This window comes from Gracilinanus agilis, chromosome 2 (genome assembly GCF_016433145.1).
Source record: "Gracilinanus agilis isolate LMUSP501 chromosome 2, AgileGrace, whole genome shotgun sequence".
Taxonomy (NCBI): domain Eukaryota; kingdom Metazoa; phylum Chordata; class Mammalia; order Didelphimorphia; family Didelphidae; genus Gracilinanus; species Gracilinanus agilis.
The window spans coordinates 183,870,262-183,891,436 of NC_058131.1; the positions used below are offsets into that span (position 1 = coordinate 183,870,262).

Sequence of the window (21,175 nt, forward strand, 5' to 3'; positions counted from 1 at the left end):
TTAAACTTCATATTTTTGATCATAATCTTTTGTGATCCCTTCCTTTGCTTTATTCCTCCTAATTTTGTTCATTCTTTTTATGGTGACCTCTAGTCTCTCCACTCTTTTCTGTCTAAATATTTTCCTGTTCCCCCCCCCACCCCCCATAGTCTTAAAAGTGAACCATTTTGAGTAAACTCTATCTTTTATCTCTAAATAATTTGCCTCTTCCTCCTATTGCTGACCATGCCTTGGCAAACCCTGCCTCTGCATTACCTTCATTTTCTGTCTATATTCGTATTTGTGTATTACAAACACTCCTGGAGAAAGTCACAAAACAGTGTTGAGTTCAATAAATTTTTTTGTATCTAAATTCAACTGGGTCCTGTCTTTTGTCTGGCAATTCTTTTACTCTAGTCTGATGGACTATAAGATAAATGCTCTACATAAGCCATTCACAATCTTCTTTTTCTCAGATTTCTTAGACATTCCTGTCCATTCTAATCAGCAAATGACCTCACTTTTACTTTACTGAGAAAATGGAAACAATTCACCTTAAAATTTCTCTGTATCATTCCCATTTTTTCTTCCTTTGTATGATTCTCAGATAAGGAGCTGACTCCTCTTTGTGATGAAGCCAACTATTTTACTCCTCCTCCTGATCTTCTCCCCTTCTGTCACTTCTAGGATTTTGCCATCTCAGTCATCCCTTTTCTTTATTTCATCTTCACACTCTTTTTAACTGGTGAATCTTCTCCTATCACCTATTCAGCAGAACTTTCTTATTGTAAAAAAACAAAAAACAAAATCCAGACATTTTCTCAACTTATCATACTCTGACTAATTTTCTCTTTTATATTTTCTCCTGGGAAAGGTTACCCACATTTATTACCTCCAATTCTTCACTTTACACTCCATTTTCAATTTATGTGACCTTACCAGCTACTAAACTTGTAACTTCTAAACTAGTAACTTGATCTTATTATTCAGCTAACATTACTTTTTCCAGGGTCTCCATTGTCATCTAGCTGCTAACCCTTATGATCATTTCTTTGTCCTCATTCTATTCAAAGTATATGTTTACTTAATTTGGAGGGTTTTATTGAGTTTTTCCAAAGAATTTCTCTACCTATTCATTCTCTATAACCAATTTTAGCACCTAATCTGAAATTATTTTCTTAATGGTCTTCTTGCAAATACTTATCATGAATACTGAAATACTAGTTGAACAAATGACTATGAAATATTGTTTCTTATATAAATTAATCCATTTCCTTTCTTTATCTCTCTATGGAGAGCCATTTAACTATTTTTCCATTTAACTACAACCTCCCTTTGTCAATCAATAAGATTGGTTTGATTTGATCTCTTCATTAGAATGGCCTGCCCTCAGATCCTCTGACTCCAAATAAAATGCTTTTCAAAGGTCCTTCCAAAGCTCCCAAAATTCAGAGGGACAGAAGTCATTTTGGCAGACCAGTCATCCTTTAGAGTTATTCAGCAGTGTCCACACTTGAGGTCAAAGAGAGCCAAAGCTGCTAACCTGAGCAAAAGAAGTAAAAGAGTTCCAGATTGGCTTGAGTTTGGAAGTGAATTTGCTCTCAAAAGTCAAAGTTGGAAGAGGATTTGCTCTCAGGGTTGGTCTACCTGAGATTTCTGGCTTTTTTCTCCATATCATTCAGGTTTTTTCTTCCTAATAATTCTTCCATTAACCTCTGGAAGAAGAGGGGTTTTGTTTTAATTTTCATCTTACCCCTCTTTTGGCATTAAGGTCCCTTTACTTCCACTAGGCTGGTTGGAAAAAAGGTTAGTTTTTTTTAAAGGGCATTAATTGTGAGTCAGGCAAACAAATGTATGGGGCACAGAATTATTGTGGTATAGCGTCTGAGAATCAAATCACCTCCTTTTTTGAGTCTCAGCTTTCTCATGTATATAATAGGAATAATAATAATAATAATAATAATATGTTCTTTTGCTCAATTCTAGTATTTGTTAAGAAAACATTTAAATAATCCTAGTAATGAGAGCTATCATATTCTTATATGGTCACAAATGACTTATATAGCATCCTGAAAAAACTAACCTCAATTCCTTTTCACAAACACGTCAGCATGGCATGAGTTCAGTTAAAATGCTACCTTAGGAGACAACAAGGCTTTTGCTATGTGTTTTCTACCTCATTCAGTATTTTCTGCCAATACAAAACCATCCTTTTTTGTTGTAGTCTGGGTCAAATGGATTACAATGTCCTGTACCTATTTCCTTGAGGTCAGATTAAGAAGTTGGGGCTTACCAGGTCTATCTGCCTCAAAGAGGGAAGTATTCACTCAATGGCCCAAGCTTTCTGTTGGTGGAAACTATATATATGGTGTTTAAGGTTCTTGAGAGATTTTTATCATTCAATGAATACTGGATTTGGAAATGAAGATCCCGGTTTCAAATGATGACCGATGGCTATAAACTGTGTGATATTTAGTTAGGCAATTCAACTCTCTGGACTTGAGCTTTTCTACTTATGAAAAGAAAGTGTTGGCCTGAATAATCTTGAATGATCTTTATTTCTCTAAATCCTTTGATCTTCTTGGATTCAGATATTCAATGTTAACTTTTCTTTCCAAGCTTTGTATTATCTGGAAAATTGGTAGCTCCCTTTTTGTGTCATTATCTAAGTCGCTGATAAAAATGTAAAATAGTTCTGGGCAAAGTAAAGCTCTCTGTGGCATTTCAGTAGGGGCATCCTTCCTAGCTGATGTTGAATGCTTAATTATACTCTGGGTCCTGTCATACAACCAATTTCAAATCCACCTAATCATACTATTATCTAGAGTTTCTTTTTCTCTGTCTTATCATCTTATCAGATTCCAACAGCTAGCAAATATCTAAGGCCAGATTTGAATTCAGGAAGATGAGTCTTTCCGATTCCAAGGATGACACTCTATCCACTGTGCCACCTAGCTGCCACTATGTACAATATATTGTGTATAATACATGTATGTTAGTGATGCAGCACCAATATGAAAAAAAAGTCCTTAACTGAGACACAGGAGACCTGGGTTCTAAAACCATCTCTGCCATTAATTCTGTAGATGAAGCAAGTAACTTCTCTTTTCTAAGCCATTCTTTAATCCTTAAGAAAATGATGGATTGACGGATGTCTCAGGTCTCATGGAAATAGTTTGGTATTCTATGATTTGATGAATTTTACGAGTATATTATTTTGATCATGATTATTTCAAATAGAATGGCTAACAGCAATACTAGTAGCATCCACAACAAAAATAATTCAGCTTCTATGAGGTCTCATGATTGCAAAGCAAATTCTAAGACATTTCTCTCGCCTCACTTTCTTTCACATTTCTATAACTGGAGAAGAAATATGTCCATCCAAAGATGCATGTATTGTGAAAGGTTCTGGGAAGCTAGGAAAAATTGAAGCATATGTAAGAGAAAGGGGGAATGGAGGGAGGACTGAGAAGGACTCAGGAGCATTTTCCCCTTCCTAATATTATGTCAGGGAGATAATATTGAAAATCTAGTAGTTTTCCTAAGCTCACATTGCCTGGTCTTCTTGCATGACTAGGCTCTTGGAAGAATTAGGATTGGGGACACAAGGACTCAGATTTAGACAGGAATGAAAGGAGAGAGAGAGAGAGAGAGAGAGAGAGAGAGAGAGAGAGAGAGAGAGAGAGACAGATAGACAGACAGACAGACACAGACAGACAGACAGAAGACAGACAGACAGACAGACAGACAGACAGACAGACAGACAGACAGACAGATAGAGAATGAGCATTAACTTTTACCATGGATTCTTGGGGAAAGACTTTTGTCAAAGGAATTCTTAGATTAAGGATATGGATAATCTCTTTGGGTCATGGTGCTTCTACACACATAATTTCTAGAGATCTTCACTACAGTTTTGCATAACAGAGGGAAAAAAAAACCAGTAGTTCTGGAATTCTGTTAGCCATTGATTGTGTTATTTGGCAGTGGCTGAAAATTAAGGTAGAAATGATTCTTTAAATAGTACATGCAGATGACATGCAATAACTTAGTCTATAAAGAAAAGAGAAGATCACAAGATAAAGTCCAAGTAATTAAGTCCTATAATCGTATTGATAAAATTAATTCAGTTTCATATAATGGATGATTTCATTGACACTTTTAATCCAGAATTTAAGGATATTAAACCAACAGATGCTGATATAGTGGCAATACTCTTAATAGGAAGTTGGAAGTAAAGGAAGTTTGCATAATTAATTGTCAGTTGCTTGTAAGAGGAATATTTAAAGCAATACAAAGGAGCAAGGCTCTAAATTTTGGCTAAAGAATATGCCAGGGAAACAAGGGACTGTTTGTGGTTTAGAATTGAGCAAAGAGGAAGTGAGAGAACTAACACTGCAGAAGTAAACATTTTTTTCCACACCAGACATAGTTGTTTGGGGAAAATAATTCATAAGTTACTTACAAATAAAAGATATTTCATTTGAGAGATGTTTGATGGTGGTTTATTTAAAAAAATAAAGCAATGGAATATACAAAGGAAGCATGCACATACTTTTAAAAATAAGGGCAATAGAACACAAATTTGAAGAAATAAAGCAAAACAATTATATTGATGAATATACTACTGTTCCATGTAATAATGTGCAGTTGAAGAGGAGAGACTGAGAGGGGAAGAAGAAAGAATGAGAAAATGGAAATCAAAAACTTGGAGGAGAAACAGGGATAAATTCTCAATGAGAAAAAAGAGGTAAGAAAAGATAGGAAAATGAAAGAAAGGGAGCCTAGTACAGTGGTGCTGGACTTTGTGTTATGAAAACTTTAAAAACTTAAAACTGTTTTCGAACCTCAGTTTTTTCATCTGTAAAATGAAGGGATTAGATTCAATGGCTACTGTTTCCCTCTAATTCTAGATCTATAATCTTTTTTATGAATGAATGGGAGCAGAGAAAAAGTTAATGATTCAAGAAAAAGAAAATGCAAGGACGAAAGAGAAAGAGAAAGAAATTAATGTCTAGTAATCTCCGGGGTACGTGTTTTGTTTTATGATGAGAAGTAAACTTTACACACTAGTTTTTAGTCAGGTGCTTGTCACAGCTCATTCTTATTACCAATAATTCTTGAAATCTTATTTTCTCTTCAGAAGTTAACCATTACAAAGATTTCAAGAGTTCTTGTCAAAATATGATCAGTTTCTTTCTGCATGGGATAATCATAGGCATTAATGGGATTGTTTATTGATGGAGAGTAGAGAGGAGTTGTAGTGGATGGATTGGGTTATAGCAAAAGCAATATTACCATATGTTTATTTCTACAAGGTAGATGGAAACAATTCTTTAGATAGACCAGCATGGGATGGATGTTTTCAATACCTAGTTTAAAGGATTCTCAATAGATACCTGATTTTTTTCATTGATTTTTGTTAGGTCTCGAAGATACATTACTGACTCCTACTTCCTATGCTTAGAATTCCCTCTTCTTTCCAAATATCACTGCAGAATCCTGGTGCACACCCTCAACACTTCATGTCTATACCATCACAATAATTTGCTGTTGTCTGATGTCTTTGCCACAAGTCTCTCTCCTCTTCAGGCCCTCCTCTACTCAGTTACAAAGATGTGCTTTAACACAGGTATACTACTTGCCTTCCTCCTTTACTGAGTTGTTTTATGAGGATCAAATAAATGCAGTCAATATACATGTGAAAACACTTTGTAAAACAAAGTATGATATAGTCCAATTCGACAAGCATTTATTTACTACAAGTCTATAACTCATGGTAAGTTAGGTAGAGTGTTGATAATAGGATGGTCTTGGAGTTAGGAAGTCCTGGGTCAAGTCTTGCATCTTACTGGCTGTGTGATCCTGAGCAAGTCATTTAACTACTCAGTCATCTCCTTCTCCACCCTATCCCCACTTCAGTTCTTTAAAACTATACATTTCTGAGCAGGGCACATGATCATCTTTAGGAGAGGAAATTCTTTTTCACTTGCAGCTGCTTATGCCAGTGAAGCCACAGGTCCACTAAAAGAAGGAAGAAAGAGAGGTAAGAAAGAAACAATTAAATTGGGAACTCTACAAATTTACAGGATACAAAGACAGAAAGAGACAGATGGAGAGAGAGACAGACAGGAAGACAGAGAGAGAGAGAGAGAGAGATACTACCTTTAGGATGCTATTAGAAATAGGAAAGAGGAAGGTGAGTTGGAAAAGATGCAGGATGCAATGAAAAGGAATTTTGGATAGAACATCAAGCAAGAGGGTTCCAAAGGAATGTGGGAACAGGTTAAGGAGAAGACTGGAAGCCTGAAGCAGGAAGTTGGTTGCTGGTTTCCTTCAGAACTCTGAGGGTTAACTGCCTGGGAGTTAATTGCCTGCCCTGAGTGGAGAGGTGAGCCATGGGACCAGCTTTCCAGCTTCTGGACTTATCTCTTTTTGTTCCTGTCTTTTGGTTCCTGAACTGAATTTAATACACAGTTGTGTTCCTGAGAAGAAAGCAAGGCTTAATCGAGACTGTCATCTGTCTGTATTCAAGGAGACTTACAAGCTTTTGCCTGTAGGGGCTTGGGTGACTCTGACATTTAGTCACCCTCCTAATTCAGCAACCTGAATTATATATTGCCTTTACCAAAGACTGTTTTGGAGTGGCCAGAGTCAGGACAGCTAATCAGGGTTTTTTGGGGGTACAGACAGAGAGGTGAGGGTGTTATTAGCTGCAAGTCACAGAAGACAGACATATGCAGATCTTAGTCAGTGGGAGGAGCATTTAGAGATTTTAGAGTTAGAGTTTGCCTTAGCCCTCCTTCCCAATCCCGTTCCTTGTTTATATAACATATTAAACCTTTTCAGTAATTTACTACACAATTCAGATTGCATAATTGAGACATCCAGGTCTGAAGGCAGTCATTTTGGCCTATCAGCCTGAGACAGACAGAGACATTGGATTTTACAATTTATTGGCATTTTAAGGCAGCAAACCCACTTCTTTCAATGCTTATATTTTACAAAATTAAATCAATATCAGAACCTTTGTTGATACCATAATGTAGCTTCCTTCTGTCTTTCAGAAGTGCATGATAAGCATGACCATAAACATTACCTTCACTTTAGACTTCCACTAATGCTTCATTGTGGTTTAGTGGGATTTTTTTTTGGTTATTACATTATCTAGATTTCCCTTGTATCTCTAGATCAAAGGGTATAAATATTTTAGTTACTTTATTTACATAATTAGAAATTGGTTTCCAGGAGCATTGTACTAATGTGCAACTCCACTGTGATGTATGAGCATGATTGTCTCTTCACAGAATCTCCAACATTGACTATTTTCACCTTTTTTCATAATTGTCAAAAATACTTAGTACAAAATATTGCTCCCATAAACTTAAGGCATTGAAAAAATCTATTATTTCATTAGGGAACTTTTTCTACCAGTATGAATTGAAACTTTTTTGTTGCAATGTGTAGTCTCAGAGCACAGATCTGATGATGTCACTATTCTACTTAATAAGCTGTAGAGTTTCCTTATTGCCTCTAGAATCAAATATAATATATGTATTGTCTCTCCTGGTAGAGTATAAACTTCCTACAAATGAGAAAGTTTTCATTTAAAAGTATGGTTGGCTTAGGAGGAGACACTTAAATACAATCTAGCAAACAATTTTTTTTGAGTAGTTTCCTCTCTTCCCTTGCAGATCTCCATGGGGAGTTGGCTGCAAGGGGAGTTTATCTTTATGGGATCAAGTATTAGTACTTCCTGATTGGTCAAGAAAAATAATGAAAAGAGATGACAAAGAAGAGGGCTGAACAGTACCAGATGTCAAACAATACTACAAAGCAAAAATCATCAAAATGCACAGATATCGATTAAATAATAGAGAGATGAATCAATAAAATAGATTAGGAATAAAACATACAGAAAGAAAATAACACAATAGCCTTGTGTTTGATAAACCCCAATACTCCAGCTAATAGGATAAAAATCACTAGCTCCTCAAAGTTTCAGGGAGAACTGGAAAGGAGTCTGCAGAAACTAGGTATAGATCAACATCTCATAGCACATACCAAGATAATGCCCAAATGGGACTTAAACATATAGAATGACATTATAAACACATTAGAGGTACAAGGAAGAAATTACCTATCAAATACATGAGGAGGAGAAAAGTTTATGACCAAATGAGATAAAACTGAAGATAAAAAACATGATAAACAACAATTTTGATGATGTAAAATTTAAGAAGTCTTACATTAACAAAATTAATGTAGCTAAAATTAGAAGGGAAACAAGCTTTCCCTAGGAAAAAAATCTTTGAGGATTTATTTCCAAGATATTTAGAAATTGACTCAAATTCACACGAATAAGAATTCTTTCCCTAATCAATAAATGGCATAGGGTTATGATCAGGCGGTTCTCAAGGTTGAGTGATTTGCCAGGGTACAGCTAGGAAATATTTTCCCTGAGTACCTATTTTTTCCACATCATCACAATCATAGCCCTTTTTGGGTGTAGGGAATCATATAACAAATGGAAGTTTTGGTGAATACTGAGGTTGGTAGGAAATTAATGGAATTCCTTTGTTGGGAAGAAGATTAAAGAATGAGGCAGGGATCCTATAATAAATAACCCTACTTAAGATATTAGCTTTTTACTAATGCCATGTCAAGGGGATGCTAATTACATCTTCTAAGGTCTTTAGTTAGTTCTAAGGCTTGGGGTTGAATCTCATCTCTGTCATTTCCTAGTTATGTAACTTTAGACTCTTTGAATCTCATTTTCTTCATCTGTAAAATGAAAGGGTTGAACTAGATAACCTTTATGCCCTTTTCAGCTCTAACTCTATGATCCAATGATCTCTAGGCATAAAGATCTTAACTCTTTCATTCTTATAGACTTGATAGTTTCTCATGAACCCACCTCCTGTTGAATACCATCCAACCATACACCAGTAACCTTATTGACAGCATTCTTTCAAAGAGTTCCACCATTTAAATCACTTCCTTACTTCCTGGGTATCCTCATTTCTTTCTAGCCCGTATGTGTTGAAAAATTAAGACAATGTAATAAACTCTGTCTTAAAAAAATAAGCAAATTAAAAAAATCATTTTATCTTATACATTATTATTAAATATAATCCAATATGAAAGTACTACATTAGCACTGTGACTCTGAGATTAACTTCCAGAGAGAAAGATAACTTCCTCTAAATATAAACAAAGGAAATTCTAATACAGAACTTGAGATCCCTGTTTGCCACATATGGCTTTTAATCTTGATCTATACTTGGTCCCAAAAGAATAACAGAATGTCAGAACTTGTGGGAATTTCAGATACCACTTAGTGACAACTTAAACCAGAACAAGGATTTCTTCAACAATATCTCTGACAAATAGCTATATGGTTTTTGTTTGAAGACTTTTAAGGGAGTGATAGGAAACTCACTCCATCTTAAGGTAGCCCATTCCTTTTTTGGATAATTCTCACTGTTAAGGAGATGGTCTTTAATCAATAAATCTGTCAATCAACAAGAATTTAGGAAGTGATTTTTATGAGGCAGAGACATGTGTTAGGCAATCATAAAAAGAAAATACAAAGAAAAATAAAGCACCTTTCTGTACACTAGGGACTTACATTATATATAGTGAGAAAACATGTACATCAAATGAAGTTGCCTGTCTGAAATTTCATATTCCACTTGTTTACTCTCTGAGGATGTGTTGAAAGCTATTTCTCATCTCCAGATAATCTGACAAGGATGGCTTAGTTGATAAAGAAACAGGCAGGAGACAATCTTGACTGTTAACTCATAGCTGCTTCTCTGAAGTACCACTGAGTCACAAGTTTATTATATATGAAATTCAAACTCACTTTCACCCAAAAGCACAGACAAAGATTTATGGCTGTGCAGAAATGCCATTACAACTTAGACAGTACAAAGAGGCTTCAGAAGTTTCAAGGTGAAGGTAAAAACCAGGCTGGACTTTTACTACATGATTATCAGCAAGCTAAGTCTGGGAATACTTTTTCAAGGGCAAATAGCCCCCACTGGAGGAGGTTTTGTCTAGATTTGACCTTGGCTTGTCTGAACTACTTTTGAAACAAAAAAGTTGTATTTCTGACCAAAGGAGAGAATGTTAACCTCTTGACTGTTGGTTTGCTAGGAACCTGAAGTTTTCCAACAAGGCTACAATACTTTTCAACAAGAAAAGGTGTGGATCACAAAAGGGGTCAAAAGAGGAGTCTCGAATTTCTGTCCATTTGAGGCTGAGGCTGTTTCTCTTATTGGCTTCCCACAAGTATAAGATCTTGTTGAGAGAGAGAGAGAGAAAGAGAGAGAGAGAGAGAGAGAGAGAGAGAGAGAGAGAGAGAGAGAGAGAGAGATTGACAAGTAGGGAGCAGTTGGCTGAGATAGGGGTTTGTGAGGAAACCAGAGAAGTCCTCACACTTGGGATGTGAATAAATTTCTTTGGATTAGGATACTTCTTAAGATTCCTATTTCAAGGATCCTCACAAAAAGTTTATAAAGCAGGGAATGTAGAGAGCAATAGTTCTGAGCCTCTGTTAGGCATCTTCTTGTAACATTTGGGGTGGTTAGAACAGTTCTTTGTATGGATTGTATAGATGGCATGTGTCAGAAAAAAGTGAACAAAAGGTTAGAAATGAAGGCCTAAGTAATGAAATCCTCAAACAAAAATGATAATTCAGTTTCATATAATGAAAAGTTTCAGTGACACTTTTGAGTCAAAGATGCCAGGACAGAATCAGTAGCTGCTGATGTAGGAACTTGTGGCAATACTCCCTGTGGGAAGTTGGGGGAAAATGAGGATTACAAAATTATCTGTCAGTTGGTTGCAAGGGGTTAAGGGAATACAAGGGAGACAGACTTGTGAATTTTGACCAGAAAACTTACCAGGGAAACCAGAAACAGTTTGTGGGGTAGGACTGAGCAAAGATGAAGTGAAAGAAGCAGCATTTCAGGCAGAAACAAGGAAAAATTTTTTTCTCTGGGGGATACTGACACACGGAAAAAAGCAATTCTAGGGCTACCTACACATAAAAAAATCAGTTAAGTTTAAATTGTGATGTGTTCAACTTGGGGTTTTTTAAAGGAATAAAATAAAACATTCAAGTTACTTGTTTTTAAAATTAAAAAAATAGGGCATGAATTTGCACCTAATAAACCCATGAATTCAATGAACAACATTCACAGATGCATTTCCAATTCAAGTAATGAACAATGGATGGAGAAAAGTGGAGACTGACTTAGAAAAGAAAATGATAAAAGAGAAGTGGAAAAGATGGAGGAGAGGCAGGGAGAAGAGTTTTATGCCTCAAAGATAGGATCATAGATTTAGAGCTGTGAAAGACCTAAAAGTTGTCTAGTCTACAACTTTCATTTTATAGTCGAGGACGAAAATAAAATTCAGAATTTAAGATCACATAACTAGTAAGTAACAAAGCTGGCTGATCTGTTGAGATTGAGAAGGCGAGTAATATATCATAAGAATGGAAAGACAGTTAAGAGCCAAGTTTTAAAAACTAAAGGACTTTATATTTAGCAAGTTAGGTATCAACATCTGTTTCAATAATTAAAAAAATGTAGAACTTGATAAGAATCCCCAACCCTGACTAAATTAACATAAACTTCATTCTTGATACCATTAGTGAGGTGAGTAGAAGAGAGGATGACAAAAAATGTGTTGGGAAAAAAAGATGGAATAAGGAAATGACAGTCAAAAGGTTATAGATTACTCATAAACCTTATTTTTAATTCACATCTTGAATTCTTCCCTTTAAAAGAAATAGAAGAGCTCTTTCGTTTGATCTTAGCCAATTTCTTATACTACTTTGTGCCCTTAGGTAAGTTATTTAACTTCTGGACTTTAACGTCCTCATCCAAATGAGGGAGGAATACAAACATCAGCTGATTTCCTTTCTATTTTTAGATAAATGATTCTATGAATATGAAAGTAGTTTGAAAAATCCAAGGATTTACCAGAGAGGATGATCCTTCTGCTAAATCAAATTACAATCTCTAATAAGTGTCAAAGGCAGGATTTGAACCCAGGTATTATGACTCCAGAGTCAGTACTTGTTCCACCATTCCAGATGGTTTCTTGAAAGTATTAGACCCTCAGAATGGTCAAAGAAAGACAAGGCATAATGCTATGGCAAAACTTTGTTTACAAACAAATGAAAAGTCTCCCTTAGAGTCAGAGCAGTCAAGAGGCTGAACATTGCCAAAGGGGCAGAGAGAGATAAGCCCTTTCTGGAAGGCAGGAAGGAGACAAATATTTATTAAGCATTTACTATATGCAATCCGCTGTGCTGAGTACTTTACAAATATTATCTCATTTGACTCTCATAACAAACCTGTGAGGTTGTGAAGAACTGAGGAAACTGAAACAGACAGAGGTTAAATGACATGGTTACATAGCTAGTAAGGAGCTGAGGCCAGATTTGAACTCAGTTTTTCTTGAGCTCCCAAGTCTAGGGCTTTATCAGTTTTACCTCCTAGCATCTCTTTGGCATGCCAGGGAAGATAGTGACTTTTTTTTTGGTAGAGGGTTTTTTCAGGAAGCTCTTATACTGATTCTAAAAACCACCTTTCTCCCACTGACAGTGTGTAGAGTTAGGTACTCTTGGTGGTGAAGAATCCCTACTAACTAATTAATGGCAAAAATCACATTGAAGCATCATTGTGATATGTCAGAGAGAAAAAAATAAAACAGCACAATCTTAGGTTGCACTAAAGTGTCCAGGACCATGAAAAGGATGTCCTACTCTACTCCACTCAGGTGGGTTCACATCTGTAATAGGGTATGGTGCCACATTTTAGTAAAGAGATTGAGAAAGTGAGGAGCAGCGTTAACCAAATGTTAGCAATTCTTTTTTCCCCCATTTTTATTTAGTTGATTAATTTAGAATATTTTTTTCAGGGTTACATGATTCATCTTCTTTCTCTCCCCTCTTTCCTCCCCTTTCCCAGGGCCGACGAGCATTTCCACTGAGTTTTACATGTATCTTTGTTCAAAACCGATTTCTATATTATCAATATTTGCAATAGAGAGATCATTTAAAGTCAACATTCTCAATCATATTCCCATTGAACCATGTGATTTATTTTCTTCTGCATTTCTATTCCCACAGTTCTTTCTCTGGATGTGGATAGTGTTCTTTCTCCTAAGTTGCTCGGAATTGTCCTGGATCATTGCATTGTTGCTAGTACAGAAGTCCATTACATTCGATTACACCACAGTGTATTGGTCTCTGTGTACAATGTTCTTCTGGTTCTGATCCTTTCATTCTGCATCAGTTCCTGGAGGTCATTCCAGTTCACATGGAATTCCTCCAGTTCATTATTCCTTTAAGCACAATAGTATTCTGGGTGACAATTCTTAAGAACATTTCCTATGAAGATTAATGGAAAGAACTGTTGTGGGGAGGATTATTTAGTTATTAGTTAGGAGACCTAACAGGAAGGGCTGGAGAATTCCAAATGGAATAGGGAAACAGGAAGGGCCTTGCTCTCTGAGACGGATTCCATGATGGTTGGGACAAGTTGCAACTGACCTTGGGAGATGTCAGATTTTCAGAGATCCTGAAGGAAGACTGACATCTACTTGTGGGAGATTTTGGTAGAGACTATTAATCCCAACCTGAGTTGCAGGTTAACTTGGGCTGGGTTAGCTCCCAGAATCTACCCATCTGAAAGAGTACAGCTAGTGGTCGTGAAGGAGCTGATACATCGCTGGAGTGAGTCTAGACTCTGCTGTGAGGATTCCCACTTCAGCCCTGCTATTCTCTGGGCCCTGTTTTGTTTAGGTCTCAGTTGAGTGTAGATAAGTCTCTCCCCTGACCCTGTGGTTTGCCCTTAGTCTGAAAGTGTAGAAACTCCTATTCCCATCCTTTACCATACTTTCCTTAATTAAAATTGTTATAAACTCTCTTGCCATTAGCCTGCTAGTTTTTATAGGCCTTGTCTAAATGGTGCAGAGTGGCAGTTAGGGTCTAACTGCCACTTTTGTTAACAGATAATCTCCTTATCAGTTAAACCCAGTCTCCCTATCTTGTTTGGTCCTGCCTTCTGTCATTCCTGTCTCCCTCACACCCCACTGAGCCCACAAAATAATATTTTAGTTAACTCCCCTGGTTTTCCCCATAATAGTTTGGCATTCCCAGATGGCTGGGTAACAGGGGGGCAGGAAGTTCTCTCTTGAACATACAGAGCTAGACTGGAAGTCAGGGGATTCTGAACAGAACTCAGGTATTTAGCCCGGAGAATAGAAAACTTAAGAATATCACTTGAAAGTGGGAGCACACTTGTATTTGGCGCCAGAGGCAAGAATTGGGAACAATGAATGAAAATTGAAACCAGGCAAATTTCACCTTGATGTAAGGAAAACTTCCCAATAATTAGTTATTCGAAGTGGAATAGATTGACTTATGATGTCAGTCGGTCAATAAGCATTTATTATATGCTTACTATGTGCCAGCTACAGTGCTAAGAATTGAGGATACAAAAACAAAAACACGATCCCTGTTCTTAAGGAGCTTAAATTTTAAATGGAGACATGACTTTCCAATAACTGTATCCTTAAAAGAGAGAAGAAACCGGGAAAGGGAGCGGAGATTAGGCTGGAAAGACTTTCCTGCAGAAGGTGTGATTTGAATCATATAGGAATCCAAGGAAACTATGAGTTGGAAGTGAGAAAAGAGAGCATTTCAGGCCTGAGGGATAGGTTGAACAACGGCTTGGAATGTGGAGATGTACTCTTATGTGTATTGGAAATGGCAAACAGGCCAGTAGAGATCAAAGAGTAGAGAATTACTTGAATTTATTGAAGGACAGGAGTGGTGCAATATCATCAGACCTGCACTTAGAGGAAACCATTTTGGAAGCTGAATGGATTTGGAAGCTGTTTGGAGTGGGAAGAGACTTGAGGCAGGGAGACTGATTAGAAGGACATTCGGTAATTCAGAGGAGAGGTGATGAAGTTCAAAGATGGTGTTATTGTATGAGTGAAGAGAAGGGGAAGTATACAAGAGATGCTATGAAGGTAAAAACCAGTAATACTAAGGAGTTGAAGATGATACCAAGATTTCAAGTATATGTAACTGGGAGGGTAGTGATGCTCTTGACAATAATAGAAAAGTTGGGAGTAGGGGAAAGATTTAAGGTGAAAGATACTGAGTTCAGGCTGAATTCAAGATGTTTCTCGTACATTCAATTCAAAATGTCTAAAAAGTGATTGGTAATACAATATTGGATCTCAAGAGAGAGATTAAAGAGGGATACATTGATCTGAGTAGGTTTCCCCTCTTTGGAGATCTTCAAACAGAAACTTGATGAATACTTGTCAAGAACTAAGTATTCAGTACATATGATTCCTGCTCATGTAGTGGGTTGTATTAAAAATCCTCTGAGGTTCCTGGCATGGCTTAGATTTTGTGAAATATTGATGCTGAATTATATTTGTGGTTCTAGGTTAGGTCAAGTGGTCAAACAGACATTTGTTAATTTCTTGGCTTGCCAGTGGTGTGGTTTCTGAATTTCAGAAAGGCTTGGGTGATATTACATCAGTTCTGCTTTTGTGGGGAGATAAGAGCTCTATAAACTCAGAGATTCTCTGCCCACCTCACTTTAGACATCCGAGACTATTAACACTTATAACTTTGGTTTCTGAGATAGCTGTCACACTTCTACAATGAGATTCCTGCATTTTCTCTTCATTGGTGTCTTTGTCTTATCCCTGGCAACATCAGGTAAGGTCCAGGGTAAATGTTCTCAGGCTCTGTTGGTTTTTCAGAATATTTGGAATTTGGAGCAGGGGAAGGAACTTTAATCTCCAGAGTATCTTTGTGATATAGAAAATGTTTGGGAGGGATGGTCTACTGAGCCCCTCCTGAGAAGAGCAATCATTAGCCCTGGGAAAAGACTTAGAGATCATTTAGTCCATCCTTTTACTCTGTGGAAAAAAGCTGACTCTGAATCTGGGGAGAGTGACACAGGGACAAGTAGGACTTTGATGGGGAGGAAGGGCACCCATCAGTGAAGCTCTTGGTTAGTTCCATCTGCTGCTTATATTTTTCCTTAGGGTCCTGGAAATGGCCAGCAAATTTTAGTCCTCCCCCATCTGGATCATTTTGCACACTGGCTGTTCTGAAACTTCTCACAGAACCTCCACTTCCTACCCATCTTATAACTTCCTTTTCTCTTACTTTTTGGAAATGACCTAATTTAATTTCACTCAAAAGACTGGAACTCCCTAATGTGAACTCCACAATTTAAATTCTCTCCATCTTTATGCTGAACACAGAATCATAGTCAAGTCAGTTGATTACTCAAAGTTTCAGTTTATCCATCTATTAAATGGGAATATTACCTATAGAACCTGTCCTTTAGATGGGTTGGAGGAGACAAGGGAATGATATTCACTAGTCTTGGCCTTGTAACTGCTTTACCAAAAACAGAGATTCAGTGGGTGGAACAAATAAGGTAAATGTGGAATGTTACAATGGAAAGAGTTCTGGGCTCCACAAGAGAGGACTTGGGTATAAATCCCATCTTTGCTATTTACTAGCTATGTGACCTTGAACAAATTATTTTTTTCTCTCTGGGCCTTAGTTACCTTATCAGTAAATTAAAGGGTTTGGACTAGATGATCTTAATGTTTCTTTCAGCTTAATATGATAAAGTTGTAAGGTCATAGATCTAGAGCTGGAAGGCCATTAGTCTAAACCTGCCATTTGAAAGATGAAAAAACTGAGGCCCACAGAGATTCAGTGACTGATCTAAGGTCACATAAGTAGTAATTTTCAGAGATGTGGGATTTGAACCCAAGCCCTCTAATTTTAGAAAAGTTTAAAGGGACTCTTCCATGAATATAAAATAACTGGGGCAAGGGCTGGCTCAGAACAAAACTGAAGAGCACATCCCATTTGTCCTGGAAGTGCTTCAAAGTGCTTTCCATTTCATTCCTTGCCAAAGCTTCCCATCATCTAGTGCAGGGGTCGGCAAAGTATGGCTCTTGAGCCATATCTGGCTCCATCTCCTGACCAGCCAGTCCTGGCAGAGCCCCAGGATGTGCCCCAGGGGGCCCTTCAGCCCCCGCCCCATAGTCCAGTGTCTTCTGCCTCCATCCTCCTCCTTCCACAGGCGTTTATGGCTATCAAGGCCAAAAAGGTTGCCGCCAATTGATCTAGTGCATTCATCATCTTCTCTTTGGGGATCTGTAGGCCAGTTCCTTACATGCTCAGGCTGTGTGGCTGTCTTTGAGCCTGGCAGTTTCCAATGTGTTTCCTAGTTGGTGAGGTTATACCTTCCCAGGTTACAGGTAATTTGACAATTCTCTAAGGTTCTTTTAGGATTGGAAGGGATCTTAGAGATCATCAGGTCCCACCCTTCATTTTACAGATGGGGATATTGAGACCCTGAGTAATTAAGTTAATTACCCAAGGTCACACAATTAGCGTGGCAGAGCTAAATTTTCAACCCAGATCTTCTGACTCCAAGTGATAATCTCTTCAAGCCAGTTTCTTAACCTAAGCAAAAATAGTTCCCTTCTGCAACATGTAAAGTAGAAGAAAGTATGGTGGATATGTGTGTGTGTGTGTGTGTGTGTGTGTGTGTGTGTGTGTGTGTGTGTGGTGCTTATGTAAGGGGTGGTGTTGGGAGGGAGGTATTGTTAAAATAGAGAGAGGGAAAGGGAAAAAATAGAAAACTTCAGTAACCTCACAGTTTTGTCTTGGATTTGTCCAGATAGTGCCTTGTTGTCTCCTGAAAGTACATGGATAGAACTAACCCTTAGGTGAAGTACATGTGAATATAGAGGTCTCTGAATTTCTATTTAAAAGGAAAATTAGGTGGTTCCCTGAAAACATAGTTAGATTTCTTTCCTCCAAGGACAGTTCCACACAAGTTCAGAAGAAATCCAAGTTCGCTCTGGACACTTGAGGGCTAGTTCTTAAATATTCTAGTCAGAGGAGATATTTAAGAGGGAAGTGGGAGAAATGAAACATTTAACCCCTTTTCCACTAAGTATTTTTTTTCCTTTGGATTCAGACTTATTATACTAGATTAAAATATTCATTGTTTTTCAGTCATGTTCAATTCTTTATGACTCCATTTGAGGTTCTCTTGGCAAAGATACTAGAATGGTTTACCATTTCCTTCTCCATCTGATTTTCCAGATGAAGAAACAAAGACAAACAAGGTTAAGTGATTTCCTTAGGATCACACAGCTAGTCAATGTCTAAGCCAGATTTGAACCCAGGAAGATAAGTCTTCTTCATTCCAGGTCTAACACTATTCACTGTGCCAGCCAGCTGCCTTCCTAGTAGATTTTCCACAACTATGGAAAAAGGAGACAGATTCTAGTAAAAGTAGGCTCATAATTTTAGTAAGCCTTTCTGAAGCTTGCTTATTTTTGACTCACAGCTCTCAAATCCTAAAAGAAAATGAGTTGGCATTCTCTTACCTAAATATGATATACAATCTGTACTTTAGGTGACACTGGAACCCTGAAAAGACCTCTGTATTCCTGTAGTGTATGTCCTCCTGCAACCTGCCAGTCAAGATCATTAGGCTGCAAAAAGGCAATTGATGGTATCTGTCCTGATGGCATGCAGTGCTGTGTGAATAGTTCATCTCAAAGAGGATGCTGAAGAGCCAGATCTCTGCTTGGAGCATCATGGAGGAAGTACAACTGTCACTGCCTTGAATAAAAAAGCAAAACCCTTCTCTGAGTCCCATTTCTTCATTTTCTTCTGCTGAGGGGTCCAGGTGGTAAAAAGGAGGGAGAGGGTTATGGGAGTTGGAGTCTAGGTGAGGAAAGTTAGGAAATGTAGAGAGCAAAGGAGAGTCTGGTCTAAAGACAAGTACTAGATTAGAGTTCTGGTTCTGCCTTGGTCAAGAGCTAAGACCATTCAATAGCTCTTTTCTGGGTGACAGGGTGGTGGGAACACTTAGCCCTTCTCTTTTGTACATTTGTACACAGCTAAGGTTGGGGGAGTCCTCTTACTGCTTCCTAATTTGCTCTGCTGCTGCTGTAGGAAACCCAACTCTTTTACCAGTCTCAGGTTTAGAACAATCCTTCTCATGTGAATCTATTTCCCTTCCCTCAACCTATGGCCAGACTCACAAATATATGTGGTAGGTGATTGTCTAAGTCTGCTGATTTGAGCAACATGAGAAACTCAATCCTAAAATATCTGCCTCCTGCTCCATTCCCATTTACCATAAAGCCTGAAATCCCATATTTAGAGATTCATTTCTTCAGTTTAAACATCTTCCCCTCCAAGCACTCCTCACCTTTTCTACATAAATGTACTTTGGCAAGGCTAACATATAGTGATGCATGATGTTAGACTTGGAAGAGATTTTAGAAATCATATTACTCAATTCTGCTATTGGACAAATGAAGAACAGGAGGCTAACAAAAGTTAAAGAGCTTGATCACAGAATTTGAAACCTTTTGTGAATTCCTCCCCCCCAGTATACTTTCTTATTTCTTTATTCTATTTCTTAGCTCAATATCTCTGAAACATTTTGGCTTCAGGAACTTTTTTTTAACTTTTTAAATTTTTAAAAAAGTGTAAAGAATTTTCAAAAAGCTTTTGTTTATGTGGAATATATATGTACTATCTATAAACATACATATGTAACATACATTTAATGTATTAGGAATTACAACATAGCATTATTATAGAAATGGCTAGGAGTGGTATAGAGAGAGCACTGGACATTAAGTCAGAATGACTCAAGTTCAAATCCTGCCTCAAGCACTTACTAGCTATGTGATCCTAGGCAAATCACTTGACCTCTGTCTGCTTTGATTTCTTTGGATATAAAATGTGATAATAATAGCACCTACCTCCCTGTGTTGTTGTGAGGATAAAATGATAATTATAAAGTGATTTTAAAACTTTAATTAATCAAATTTTTATTTGACTAAAATAATTTTAAATTTTAATTTAATTAAATTAGAGGTTAGGACCAGAGCCAGATTAAAATATAATTCCCTAATGGTTAATGAAATAACTAAAATACAATATGACATAATGTTAATTTATACTTTTATAAGTCAATAAGTGGCCTTTTGGGATCTGTTTCTACTTCAATTTGATGTCATTGGACTAAGTGAATGGAACTTCAGAGTAAGTTTTCTTTTCTCATGTGTTTATTTCTCATTCCTTATTATTCCTTATTTTCTCTAGCACACTTTTCTCTCACTACATCTTTGCTTGTGTTTTCCTCCCTTCCCTTACCCTTCAATGGACTACCTACTTCCTACTTGAGCTGACAGGGAGGAATCCACAGTTTTACGTGATAGAGTCTGGACTAGACAGAAGAAGATAGCAAGGAGGAAGATTCTCATTGCTAGAGGATCTTTCAAGGACTTGATGCATTCTACTGGAGAGAAAATTTGCTCAAATCAGTGGCAGCAAAAAATAATAAAAGGATATATAACTCAAAAAGTGCCAGAGATGGGATTTAAACCTAAATATTCAGTGCTCTTGATACCACACTGTAGCTATGTCACTCTATGTAGCTGACTCCTCTTTAGATCTATATCTGACCAAGATGGACAAGCATGAACCCTTTGCTCCCCCTCCATCCTATATATAGAATGGTGGAAAATCTTTGTCAAGAAATTGCAGAAAATTGACCATTTCAATAACAAAGCCAATAGAAACTATATGATTATTTCAATAGTTGCAGAAAAAGTTTTTGACAAAATGTAGCACTCATTCCTATTCAAAACTCTAGAGAACATTGGAATGAATGGAATATTCCTTAACACGATAAATATAATATACCTAAATATATGTAGTATATATTTATTTATATGTTTTATATTAATATACATATTAAGTATATATATATTTAGCAGTAAATATTATCTGTAATAGGGATAAGCTAGAAGCATTCCCAATAAGATCAAGAGTGAAGCAAAGATGCCCATTATTACTAATACTAGTCAATATTATAGTAGAAATGCCAGCTGTAGTAATAAGAGAAAAAGAAGAAATTGAAGAAATTAGGTAATGAGGAAAGAAAGCTATCTCTCTTTACAGAGGACATAATGGTATAACTTAGAAAATTGTAGAGAATCAACCAAAAAACTTATTGAAACAATTAACAACTTTAGCAAAGTTGCAGGTTATAAAATAAACCCATGCAAATCACCA

The 21,175-nt window shown here is 37.0% G+C and overlaps 1 long non-coding RNA gene across 1 annotated transcript; it reads left to right on the forward strand.

Annotated features, from left to right (window-relative positions):
- Positions 1-15,644: 15,644 nt before the first annotated feature.
- Positions 15,645-18,723, forward strand: LOC123234906. Its single transcript, XR_006505358.1, has 2 exons — positions 15,645-15,748; positions 18,492-18,723. It is a non-coding gene; the product is annotated as an uncharacterized LOC123234906 (long non-coding RNA).
- Positions 18,724-21,175: the final 2,452 nt, after the last annotated feature.